The sequence below is a fragment of the Vipera berus genome (assembly GCF_964194415.1).
Source record: "Vipera berus genome assembly, chromosome: 2".
NCBI lineage: Eukaryota > Metazoa > Chordata > Lepidosauria > Squamata > Viperidae > Vipera > Vipera berus.
The window spans coordinates 80,192,196-80,206,366 of record NC_138203.1 but is presented as its reverse complement, the minus strand read 5'-3'; the positions used below and the strand labels follow the sequence as shown (position 1 = coordinate 80,206,366).

Sequence of the window (14,171 nt, the reverse complement as noted above, 5' to 3'; positions counted from 1 at the left end):
TAAAGATGCTTATAATGTATAATTTGACATCAACAATTAGACGAAATGATAGCATACTCAAAGGAGTTAAAAAAATCCTTCTGAAAATTCCCAATTAGATATTGCAAAAGCACAAACTAGGCAGAGAACTATAGGTCAGTATACTTAATAGTGAAATAAGGAGATTAAAATCTCCTGAAAAGTAATATTTGCCTAGCGTTTTACTCGCTTTTTTAGATTTGTTGTTTGACTCTTAGTAGTTTTCATCAATTACAAGTAGTTCTTGACTTATGACTAATTACTTAGTAACAAAAGCTACTTATGACCAAGTTTTGAAGTTTCGAGATCAGGGGCCCTCTGCAGTCATAAGACCACATTTTGGGCACTTGGTAACTGGCCTATGTTTATGGCTATTTGCAGTAACCCATGGTCATGTGGTTATAATTTGTGATGATTTTACCAGAAACTGATGCTTACTTCTGCTCTAGCAAAAACTGACCAATAGTGAACACTGGGTTTGCTTAACAACCAATGCAAAAAGGTCATAAAATCAATTGTAGTTATAAGCACTGTCATAACTTATAGCCACAATTCCCAGGCTCAATTATGATCATAACTCAAGGACTACCTGCACTTCGTCATTCTTGTGATTTTATTGGACTAGTTTATCACAGGTCATGTGGTACACATGCATTCAACCTCTTAACAAAGACAATTCTGCATTCAAGCAGAATAACTTGTACTAAACCAAGTGTTTATATTAAAAGCTGAACAACTAGTATGTTTTATTCAAAGTGGAAAACATTACAATGTTGGAGTAGGACTATTTGCATAATATGTGATCAGTCCAAAGTATATAGACTATGTACTTATTTCTTCTAAGTATATTTCTACATACTTATTATCCATTTAATACTTTATGTAGCATCACATGTATTGATTTGCATGAGAACAGACTTATTCAGTGGTCACTTTAAGCTATTTATAGGGGAAAACAATTTTATAAACAAGATTCTGTGTAACTAACATTTAAAATAAAATTACATTTAGATAATACATGAAATTTGAGAATCAGTTAGATGTAATGATTAAGGCATTAGTTCTAGAAACTGGGAGACCATGAATTCTAGTCCAATCTTGGCCATGAAATCAGCTGGGTGACCCTGGGCAACTCACCTAGGCAGTTTTCTCAGCCCTAGGAAGGAGGTAGTGGCAAACCACTTCTGAAAGCCCTTGCCAATAAAACTGTAGGGACTTCTGGCAGTCTCTAAAAATCAGGCATGATTGAATGAAAGAAAAACGTGAAATTTAACTTTACTAGTGGGGTCTACTGTATATAAAACTCCAATGATGATTCACATGGACTCATGAATTCATACGATTCATTCATATGGATCCACTCCTAATTCATACAGGTGCATGCACATTCGGTGTATGCCTCTTCAGTGAAGACCTAGGTCAATTGAAACCAATGGAAACATAACAAATTTACCATTTTCTTACATCGTTATGTAAACATGCCTACTAGCTAGAAAGACATGAAAGAAAATTCTGCAACTTGCCGTTTTCATAGGATTCTTTTGAAGGCCAAAGGTGCTATTTGATTAAACATTTCCAGTGAAGTTTGGAATAAAAATATTTGGACAGCAGCACAATCTGCTTAAAGGTATATATTAGAAGTAACATATTTACTGGAAATAGCGTTTGGTAAAATAATTTATTTGGATTAAATAGCGAGACTATTAAAGATAATGGCATTTTGGTAGTAAGGCTATTGAACAGGCATTGCTGTATTGAGTATTTTGGTTTTAAACATATTCTTATTCGATAAAAGGTTTTGCCCTGATTTAAATCCTAATACTTTAGTTATGGTTCCTCTATTGCTTCTGGACATGCAAAGAGCATAAACAGGTAATTATAATCTTCTGAGAATCAGTATTAAAATATATCTACAGAAAAGGAATTGGCATTTTCTACACCTACAGCTGCTGTTCTAGCCTGCTGCCAATCATCTAGAGAGGTTTTGGAATAATGCATGCTTAAATTCAGTCAGCTTGCCCATGCATCTGCTGGCTCTTCTATTATCTACTGAATTCCTCAAGAATTATATGTGGACTAAACAAATCTCCTACTATGTTTCCACTATGTTGTTGAATTACAATATCTGTCACAGTCTGTTTAACTTTTTTCCAAAGATATATATGACTATGAAACATATATTTTATTTTTGGTTTAAGTTTGAGTATACTTTTTTTGAAAAAAGTATTCATTTAACAGATTAGGATTTAATTAGAATAAAATGCATTTGATATATGGAGTTTCTTGTATTATATCTCTGAGTAAACCAAACATCTAGGCTTGCGGAGTTGAAAGGGATTGGTCTCTATTTCTATCACCTGTTTTGTAGAAAATGTCCAAAATTATGGTTACATTTAGACATTGTTTGAACTTGCCCTATATTTCTATTATAGAGATAAGAAAAATGGATTCATGTTGTGTCAGATTGAATAAATGATCCCACAACTTCAGATATTTTTGGTAAGTGAGGCTAACGTTTGTTTTCATAGTACTTTCAGAGAAATGACATTTCTGGTTCATGTAAGACCATTAAATAATTTTGTTGGCTAAAATCTATAATTGTAAAATAATACATTATTATTTGTGATACAATTATAATAATTATTATGGTTTGTTGCATAGTCAGCCAGTTTAGATTAGATTAGTCATTTTTATCCACCTATTGAGTTTCTTTCAAAGATCTGGGATAGGCATATGTTGTTGTGTGTTGGTGTTAAAGATATCATTACACGGATGTAAACTACTCCTTAGTAAAGCTGCCGTTTTTGCAATTGACTGAAGGTGATTTTGTTAATGTGCATTGTTTTTCATTGCACAGTAAGCCAGATCTTCAGATTGGATCTGGCATTTTTAACCACCAATCAAATCTTTCCCAAGAACCTGGGAAAGGCAGATGTTGATGTTTAATGGTGTTAGAGGTATCATCATAGGATGTAAGCTGTTCCAAATAAAGCTGCCCTTTGCAACTGACTGAGGGTGAATTTGTCAATGACAATTGTGTTCAAGCAGTGCTCCAGTTGTTTTGGGATTGTACCCGAGGTGCCTATTATTGTTGATATTACCTTTGCTTTCTTTTGCCACACTCAGTCTATTTCTATTTGCAGGTCTTTCTATTTTGTTATCTCCTCCAGTTCTTCCTTTTCTATTCTGCTGCCTCCAGGCACTGCCACGTTCACTATCCAGCCTTTTTCTTTAGCTTTTTAAAAATCTTTTTATCAGCAATTGTTAAGTCTGGGGTATTATGAGCCTATGGGTTTGAATTCCAGAGCACTTTAGCATCTTCATTCTTTATGATATTCTCTATTTTATGGTCCCACCAGTTCTTGCAAATCTTCCAGTGCACCATTGTCGTTACTTTGTCATGCCATTATTTGTAGACAGACTGTGCAATCCTCTTGCAGCACCTAACAAGATGGTCCACTGTTTCAGCTTCTTTGCAGAGGCAGCACTTGCCTCTGTTGCTGTCTTCTTAATTCTAGCTTTGTATAAATTTGTTCTTAAGCTTTGGTCTTATGAAGCCAGAATTAGGCCCCCTCTCTCTTTTTTCAACTTTCCTGCTCTTAGTCATTGCCAGATCTTGTTATTATCTGTTTTCCCCGCTATTTTTTTTTTAATATACTGGTCATGCAATACTTGGTCTTCCCATGTCTTTTTTCTGTTCTCCATTTGGTCTTTCTTGTAGGCCAGTTTGGTCTTTCCAATACACAGTAAGCCTTCCTGTTATACAAACTTCAGTGCATCTTCTGTCCTCTACTGTTCTTCCATGTCCTTTTTTTCCCCTTCTTCAACCATCTGATGTACTTGCAACAGTCCAGGCCCATCTATTTACCTTGCTAAGTGAAGTCTGTCAAGATCACTGAAAGGATAAAGGGTATCATTTATTGTCGTTATTTTTCTGGTTTTCCTATCCAGGGTTTTTAGTTCTGCTTGAGTCTAGCTGTATATCTAATGGCTGGAATTGCCCAGGTGTTAATTGCTTTTATGGTATTTTCTCCACTGAGTTTGTACTCTCTTGATTTCTTCACTTCTAACCTTCTTCTTGACTTCAGTGTGCTTGGTGCTGGCATCTTGAAGGATGCCCAGGTATCTGTATGATCATCTTCATCCAGACTCTTGATGCTATTTCCACAGGGCAAATTGATTCCTTGCTTTTTCACTATTTTTCCCTGTTTGATGATGAACCTGGCACATTTGTTCAGTCCAAACTCCATTGCAGTATACTGCTGTATATAAGGACAATGTTGAGCAGTGGTTCTGTTTCAGGTGGTATTTTTCATACAGCTTCAGATCATCCATGTAAAGGAGTGGGGTAGCCTGGCAGTTGTTTTTGATGTTTGATATCCGTGGCCTAAGTTATTCAATATTGTTGACAGAGGAACCAGTGCCATGACAAACAGTAGTGGTTATAGTGTGTCTCCTTGAAATATTTCTCTTTTGATATTAACTTTTCCCAATCTACTACCATTGACCAGCAACTGTGTCTTCCATTCTTTGCACAATGCTTATTATTATTATTATCATCATCTACAATTTAGAATTTGTTTAATGGCAGAGCACATATTTATAAACTACCACTGGATATTTGCTGGAAGACAATACAGTATATCATGAAATGTCAGGCAAAACAAAGCAATATAGCAGACTTTTTAACAACTAGTTTAGATAGTTATCAGGCTTCATCAGCTTTTGGCCAGATTAATCTTTTATTCCAGAAGCACTGTTCCAAGATTCCTTGAATTCTGTCAAAGTAGTAGCTGACTGACAAAATAATATTGCACATGAATAATAAGCAGAAAAGTTAAATTAACATTTCATATTTCACACACCATACCTGGATGTCAGGGGAAGTAATACTTTATTTTCAAGTGCCTGACATTCAGCTATTTCTTTAAGCAATCCAATGTTGACATCTTATTGAGTTGAATCTCTCTAATTACTGCTAATTGCCTATCATGACCTGGTTCCCCTTGAAGTTCAGTCATCTAGTATAAATGAACATAACTTCAATACATACTGCGCCGACAGCTATGACAATTGAGGTTTGTTATGTTATTATTGAAGTCATTCTAAATATGGTGTGGAATTAACCAAACAGTTTTTAAGAATATTTAAAGGACCAAAAATCCCAAATCTCTAATGAAGTGTTTGATCTAGTAGTTAAACACCAGGATAGAAAGTAGTAGTTTGTGAGTTCTAATCCTGCCTTAAGCATGAAAGCCAGCAGGGTGACCTTGGGCAAGTCATTCTCTCTCAGCCCAACTCACCTCACAAGACCCAATGGCCTTTCCACTGTTTTAAGTAACAAGATATTAAGATTCAATAAGTGGTGGAAACTAAAATTGAGTGTGGAAGTGAAAAAGTAAAGGGCATGATAACTACCGTGTTTCATCGAAAATAAGACCGGATCTTATATTTATTTTTGGTCCAAAAGACCCATTAGGACTTATTTTGGGGGAATGTCTTATTTTTCCAGGAAGCGGCAAGCACACATGGGCTGAAGGTGTCTGGCAGCAGCCACAGCCCCCCGGCCCCTTGGCCAGTGCACTCTGGGGCTGCGAAGCCCGCGCAGCGCAGGTGAGTGGAAGCACTGCTACCACCAGGCCAGCCCCTGCTGGATGTGCTGCACGGTTGGCTACACACTTTATCCCACCACCTGGTTGCTCACGGCCATAACAGCTCACAGGAATTCCCAGGGCAGACACTCAGAGGAGGTGTCAAACTCGCAATGTCATGTTATCGCGACATTTTGGCCTTTGCCAGCAATGGGGTGGGTGCAGTTTTGCCATGATGCATCCGGCCCGCGAGCCGTCAGATTGACACCCCTGCTCTAGAAAATATTTGATCTATGTAATTAATGAGACTTCTAGCAAGAATACCAAAATAATGTCAATTCAATAATTTGGGGCATTTAAAAAATATTACATGAGGGAAGGAAAGACAGCCTTATGTTGTATCTAGCCTGAAAAGGTTGCTGATCCTTATTCTGTCACGACTCCCATGGCTATTAAATTTTTCCTATGTAGAAACAAACCAGCAGTGCTTACAAAAAGTAAGCTATGGATAGTCATACAACAGAAACTCAAATGAAGCTACAATATACAGTATATTTAAAACAAAAATTTCTAGAATCACCTCTGAAAAGCCATTTCTTACAAAGCAGAACTACTCAAGCAACAGCCTATTCAAAAATCTATTTAAAAAAAAAAGATTGTGCACGAACAAAATTAACACTTGGGGCTTACTTCTCACTACCAAGAATGACATCTGCCTAGAGCATTGATCAGGTCTAACACATGGAAATTAACTTTTACACTAATTTCTTTATTCTCTTGATAGAAGGCAAATTATGATTATTTAGTGGGCAGAAACAACACTGACAGAAGAATGATTCTATTATCAATGTCATATTTGAAAAATAAGATATCACTTGAATAAAGTGAGCATATGCTTTGCATATATAAGACTTCACCGTTAGTTTCTGATATCTCAAGGCAGGACTGAGAAAAACTCGTATCTGAAAAATCCAGAACTATAAAGGAAGTTGAAAAAAACTGTTTAGTTAAAAAAATGTAACCTGAAACAAAGCCATGGTAAAGCACTTCTCTATTATTACCACGAAATTTATGTGGACGTCACATGACCATAAAGCCACCAGCAGTTGAGCTGAAGTCAAAGGAAATCTTACTTTTAGCCACTATTTATCATATCTTAGAATTACAAGTCTCATGAAAAACATACTTGGTGCTCAGTCAGGGAATTTTACAATCCCTACAACTCATTACAAATTTAACACCAGCAATCCTAACTATTCATATGCTTCAGATATCAGGCACACAAATATGTTACATTAACATTCAATGGGGGAGAAATGCTACCATCTGTTTTCCATTTAGAAAAATATAACGAAACTGAAATAAAGTTTATGTAGAAAACCTGTCTTTAAAATCTTGTTTATTATTTAAGGTAACTATTTTGTACCAGATGAAGACAGTAATTCATTGCATACATAAAATGCAAGCAGGATTTGTCAAAAATTTATTTTTAGCAATGTATTTTTTCAAAGCAAGGAGAGAGAATTTTCTGTAACTCCTCCTGTGCAATGATTAGAATAGCAGAACAGATGTTACTCTCCACAGAACAAAGGAATTTGTTTTAAACTGGGCCAGATTACTCATATTATTATAATATTATTACTAATACCTGGAAAGCCGCCCTGAGTCTTCGGAGAAGGGCGGGATATAAATGGAATTAAAATAAATAAAATAAATAAATAAATATTGGTAATACAAAGTACCGTATATACTTGAGTATAAGCCGAATTTTTCAGCCCACTTTTTGGGCTGAAAAATTCCACTTCGGCTTATACTCCAGTCAACAAAAAAAACTTACCGAGGACTTGTGCGCGGCCGAGGCTTTGGTGCTTCCGGGATCGCCCGCACCTCTCCCAAGCCACCGCCGTCCGAGACCTGCCGAAGTTTGGGGAGGTTTGGGGAGGTGCGCGCGCACCTCCCCAAACTCCGCGCCTTGCCTGCCTGCTTCTTTCCGCAGCGGAAAGAAGCAGGCAGGCAGGGCGCGGAGGAACGGAGACTTGCCGACGTTTGGGGAGGTTTGGGCGCCTCCCCAAACCTCGGCAGGTCTCCGTTCCTCCGCGCAGACCTGCCGACCTTTGGGGAGGTTTGGGCGCCTCCCCAAACCTCCCCAAACCTCGGCAGGTCTCCGTTCCTCCTGCCGACCTTTGGGGAGGTTTGGGCGCCTCCCCAAACCTCGGCAGGTCTCCGTTCCTCCTGCCGACCTTTGGGGAGGTTTGGGCGCCTCCCCAAACCTCCCCAGGTCTCCGTTCCTCCTGCCGACCTTTGGGGAGGTTTGGGCGCCTCCCCAAACCTCGGCAGGTCTCCGTTCCTCCTGCCGACCTTTGGGGAGGTTTGGGCGCCTCCCCAAACCTCGGCAGGTCTCCGTTCCTCCTGCCGACCTTTGGGGAGGTTTGGGCGCCTCCCCAAACCTCCCCAAACCTCGGCAGGTCTCCGTTCCTCCGCGCAGACCTGCCGACCTTTGGGGAGGTTTGGGCGCCTCCCCAAACGTCCCCAAACCTCGGCAGGTCTCCGTTCCTGTTTGGGGAGGTTTGGGCGCCTCCCCAAACCTCCCCAAACCTCGGCAGGTCTCCGTTCCTCCGCGCAGACCTGCCGACCTTTGGGGAGGTTTGGGCGCCTCCCCAAACCTCGGCAGGTCTCCGTTCCTGTTTGGGGAGGTTTGGGCGCCTCCCCAAACCTCCCCAAACCTCGGCAGGTCTCCGTTCCTCCGCGCAGACCTGCCGACCTTTGGGGAGGTTTGGGCGCCTCCCCAAACCTCGGCAGGTCTCCGTTCCTGTTTGGGGAGGTTTGGGCGCCTCCCCAAACCTCGGCAGGTCTCCGTTCCTCCGCGCAGACCTGCCGACCTTTGGGGAGGTTTGGGCGCCTCCCCAAACCTCCCCAAACGTCGGCAGGTCTGCGCGGAGGAACGGAGACCTGCCGAGGTTTGGGGAGGTTTGGGGAGGCGCCCAAACCTCCCCAAACAGGAACGGAGACCTGCCGAGGTTTGGGGAGGTTTGGGGAGGCGCCCAAACCTCCCCAAAGGTCGGCAGGTCTGCGCGGAGGAACGGAGACCTGCCGAGGTTTGGGGAGGTTTGGGGAGGCGCCCAAACCTCCCCAAACAGGAACGGAGACCTGCCGAGGTTTGGGGACGTTTGGGGAGGCGCCCAAACCTCCCCAAAGGTCGGCAGGTCTGCGCGGAGGAACGGAGACCTGCCGAGGTTTGGGGAGGTTTGGGGAGGCGCCCAAACCTCCCCAAACAGGAACGGAGACCTGCCGAGGTTTGGGGACGTTTGGGGAGGCGCCCAAACCTCCCCAAAGGTCGGCAGGTCTGCGTGGAGGAACGGAGACCTGCCGAGGTTTGGGGAGGTTTGGGGAGGCGCCCAAACCTCCCCAAACAGGAACGGAGACCTGCCGAGGTTTGGGGAGGTTTGGGGAGGCGCCCAAACCTCCCCAAACGTCGGCAGGTCTGCGCGGAGGAACGGAGACCTGCCGAGGTTTGGGGACGTTTGGGGAGGCGCCCAAACCTCCCCAAACAGGAACGGAGACCTGCCGAGGTTTGGGGACGTTTGGGGAGGCGCCCAAACCTCCCCAAAGGTCGGCAGGTCTGCGCGGAGGAACGGAGACCTGCCGAGGTTTGGGGAGGCGCCCAAACCTCCCCAAAGGTCGGCAGGAGGAACGGAGACCTGCCGAGGTTTGGGGAGGTTTGGGGAGGCGCCCAAACCTCCCCAAAGGTCGGCAGGAGGAACGGAGACCTGCCGAGGTTTGGGGAGGTTTGGGGAGGCGCCCAAACCTCCCCAAAGGTCGGCAGGAGGAACGGAGACCTGCCGAGGTTTGGGGAGGCGCCCAAACCTCCCCAAAGGTCGGCAGGAGGAACGGAGACCTGCCGAGGTTTGGGGAGGCGCCCAAACCTCCCCAAAGGTCGGCAGGAGGAACGGAGACCTGCCGAGGTTTGGGGAGGTTTGGGGAGGCGCCCAAACCTCCCCAAAGGTCGGCAGGAGGAACGGAGACCTGCCGAGGTTTGGGGAGGCGCCCAAACCTCCCCAAAGGTCGGCAGGTCTGCGCGGAGGAACGGAGACCTGCAGAGGTTTGGGGAGGCGCCCAAACCTCCCCAAAGGTCGGCAGGAGGAACGGAGACCTGCCGAGGTTTGGGGAGGCGCCCAAACCTCCCCAAAGGTCGGCAGGAGGAACGGAGACCTGCCGAGGTTTGGGGAGGTTTGGGGAGGCGCCCAAACCTCCCCAAAGGTCGGCAGGAGGAACGGAGACCTGCCGAGGTTTGGGGAGGCGCCCAAACCTCCCCAAAGGTCGGCAGGAGGAACGGAGACCTGCCGACGTTTGGGGAGGTTTGGGGAGGCGCCCAAACCTCCCCAAAGGTCGGCAGGAGGAACGGAGACCTGCCGACGAGCCGCGGCCACACAGGGTATTCCTGTGTATTCAGGCTTGCAGAACGGCGGATCGGCTTATACTCGAGTCAATAACTTTTTCCAGTTTTTGGGGGTGAAATTGGGGGTCTCGGCTTATACTCGAGTCGGCTTATACTCAAGTATATACGGTACATTTTACTCCCAGTTATGAGCGTATACCACTTGAATCTACATTTATAAACATAAATATCTAAATCTGCTTCTGAAAAGCAAAACCGCTATCAAGTGTGTTATTAAATGTACTTTTTCTTCTTTTAATCATTGTGTTATACGTTATAGTTCATACGCTTCTGTTTCATGTCCTCAACTAACATTAAAACACTTATCTGAAACTATCTGCAGAATTGTAAGAAGCCCAGTAATCAAGAAACCAATAAAACACAAGCCAAGTCTTCAAATCTTCTTTATGTTTTAGAGAAAAGGATATCTAAAATAATTTGAAAAGTTAACACCTGGGAAAGATCTGAGAATCCAAGTTATTTAGTTTCTAAATAGGCAGGGACTATGCAACAGAGCCAAAAGAAAAACGAAGACAAACAAACCTATTATTTGCAGTGCTGCAAATTTGAAGCTACACACACATACACATCTATTTAGCATATATGCTCATGATTTATGAGACTGCAGAGAATTTACCTCTGCAAATCTTCTGATTTATTTATCTGTTTATGGTCCAAGAGCAAGCCACGGTTTTACATAGGCATTATTCAGCTTAGTCTGAATGACAGAAATTGTAGGCCTGAGCCTGAAGATTCTTCCTGAGCTCGATCCTATCATTTCTCTCTCGTGGGGATGAGTTATTCTGCTCAATAAGTGTATCCTTCATTTTTTTTTGATCACCAATCAGTGATTACATTTGAGAAACTCAAGTAAGATACAGCTGCACAAGTTTTCCATGCAATAGCATTAGGTAAAACGAATAGCTTTGTATATGCAATTATTGTATACGGCTAGTAACAGCCTCCAGTAACTGTCCCAGTGAGACTATCCTAGTTTGGGCTGCTAAACAACCTAGGAGGAAAACTTGAGATTCTTCTACATCATTTAAGTAAAGGGGTCAGATTCCACCATTTTTGAATAATCTTAATGACAAATGCTGCACTGGAGAGCCAGAACATTATAAAGTATTGGACTGATCTAGGTTAACATTGTCAGTCAACCAACAAGCTCAAAAGGTGACTCTGAGTCAGTCACTTTCCCTCGATCCAGCCTACTTGGTAAGTTTCTTGTGGGGATATAATTAAGAGCCTGTTGTAAATCACTTGAACTCTCAGGGAAAAAAGGCAATAAATAAGAATAAGTAATCAATAAATAAGAAAGGCAGTAGTATACTGTGGAAGACAAAAACATTTCAGATGTTTTGCTGATACAGGCACACAGGATCCAAATCAAGATAAAGCTCCAGAAGAAGTCACAAGACCAAGGGAGAAACGTTTGAATACAGGTGTGCGGATCTATTGCTACCTTTTGCTAGTTTTCACATAGCTGAAGTCAGGTAGGAAGCTCTGGTTTCCTTCAGAAACAATCCCTGTTTTTTTCCCCTTATATACAATTATTGACTTGTATTATTCAGATCACAGAATAGAGTTAAACAGAGTTAACATACTCTGATCCCATGCACTCTATTCAAAATAGAGTGGTAAAATGATATGTCATTTCACAGGGTATTTCAAGTGACAATCATACTTCTCTGAATTATCTCAAACTTAATATAAAAACGTAAGCACTGGGTTAACAAATGTCATTTGGCTGAGCTAGAGCTGGACACAGAAAGAAGGCAGTCACGTCCAATTCCACATATACTCTTCGGCTGGATTCTGCTTTTCACAGAGTTTATCTAACAAACATGATCCAAGTGACATTTCACAAATTCCTGGATAAATGTTGCTACACTCTGCCAGCAGAGAGACAGGGTATGTCACGCACAGATCAATAACAGCACTGCGTTTCATCAGCCTCAAAATCAAAAAGGCTTCATCTGGCAAAAGCCATAGCCCTTGAGGATCCAACATACAGGATATGTATGGAGTACTCTACTTGGATTGTCTTCCACACAGGCTACCAAGATACAGTAAAACATCCGAAAAGGCAGCTATTGAAACAAAAGAGTGCAAACGACTTTCATATTATAACTATTAGAACAATAAAATAAAATCCCAAGCTAGCTGGTAATTAAAATATTAACAATATTTGCTAATGGGGGATGAAAATGGCTATATGAATATAGTATCCCTAAATATAATTTTGTCCTACAAATAATAGAAGTCCTAATGGACATCAGCCCCATCCAGAACATGTTAATAGCCCCATCTGGTACACTAATTCCTTGGTTATTGCTCCCCTATCTTTTAATTAGCAATAATAAGTAGCTTCTTAAATATGAATATATATAATGATAATATATGACAGTATGAAAAACTCAAAGTACTTCAATATTTTTCTGAGATTACAATATTTATTGGTTACTAACTTGGATGACTTTAATAAGGGAATAGGAATAAAATCTAAATGCAATATTCTATTTTAATGATTTCATGAAAGCATGCCTGGAAAATTTGCTCCTTTAAGAGAACCATTACAATTTTCCACTGAAATCTGAATCATACATTCTATATAATAAGAATTTTAAAGTGATCTTAGTTTTCCAAAATGTGAATACTGTATGGATTTAATAAAACAGTAGAAGAAACAAAAGCAAAAAAACAATAGTTTCCTTGTTTCAAGAAGTAATTAATTAGCATTCTTATTTTTAAAATTGATGGAGAACTTAATTTTTTCTTAATGTATGATTCTGAGAGGTTTAAATTTTCTGCAGAAGTCTACAATTCATAATTTAGTATTCCTTTCTATATATTTTATTATCTCAAAATGTATATCAGAAGTCAAATATAGTCCTAAGTTGAGAATAGAAAAAGGCAAGCATACAGTAGAGTCTTCTAGTTGGTGCAATAATATTTCATTTCAAAATGCTGTTAAAAACTGTTGGCTAATTGTAAATCGTGTATTCTGATTAGGGCTGCACAAAACAGCCGGAATGAAATATCTGCTTCAAATGTTGTAAACACAGAGCAAATCACACTCAACTCAAGTTCTCTCCCAAAATTGGGACTGTATGAAGTTCTTGAGTCTACAGTGTTCCAATATGCCACAATTGGGTTTTTTTTAATTGAATTCCTACAGCTATGGAGAACTGGAGAGTGCATTAGTCAATAAAACAGCAGGCATAGGTTTCATCCCTGCTGACTGACTGGAGTTAGTAAAGAGGAAGAGGGGGGTAGTTAAAAAAAAGTCAGTTATGCACTTGGTTGGAGACAGAATCATTTTCGACATAGGCAAGTGACTGATGCTTGTTTGGTAGACTTGTTTTTAAATTCTTTGCCTCAAAAATATTGTTCCCTATGGAAATGTTCATAGGTAATGTTCCAAGTAGGGCAGTTGTATATTGAGTTCAGAACATAGCTATGTGCATTTTCCCTGCTATCCTGAATATTTTTGGAAATCTTCAAGCTGCTTGCTGATTACAGTTGACGCAAGAATAATTCTTAAATACTGAATCTCTGCAAATAGTCTCTAGTATAGCCGAACCTAATTTAGTTCATACAACACCAAGAAAATGGCAGAAAATATTTTTAGTGCCAAAAGACTAAAGAGTCAACAATGCAAAGGAACTTAGTGATACAGTCATCGTTACATCTATGTATGATCAAATAGATTTTAACAATGTGTAAACAATTAACTCACAATGGAAATGCTAGAAACTTTAAACTTTTCTCCTGTGAAATTAGATGAACTTAGTATAGTAAATTAGTGAAGGAAAAAACCAGATAGTATTAAATATTCTGGGGAATTACTATTTTACAGTAACAGGATTTTTTCCCCTAGTTACTATCAGATAATTTAAGATTTTTTTAATATTGTAGTTGAAAAGGTACAGTGAATAATGGCTTGCAAACTATTCTCAAGGTTAAAAAGCCCAGTTTGAGAATGTTTGGGTAATAACTAGGTTTTGGTTGCGGGATACTTGGGGGATATTGACCAAAATGTGCCAAAGCAGACTGGTACGGTGCTTAACTTTAACCTCTGCTCTGTCTATACTAGGGGTAGGCAACCTTGGCTCTTTTATGAC

General features: G+C 41.0%; 1 protein-coding gene across 1 annotated transcript in view; it reads right to left on the bottom strand.

Moving 5' to 3' along the window:
* Positions 1 to 14,171, bottom strand: part of CNTLN (centlein) — a gene marked incomplete at both ends in the record, with an annotated part of 198,071 nt that overhangs the window by 48,815 nt on the left and 135,085 nt on the right. The window lies entirely within an intron of this gene.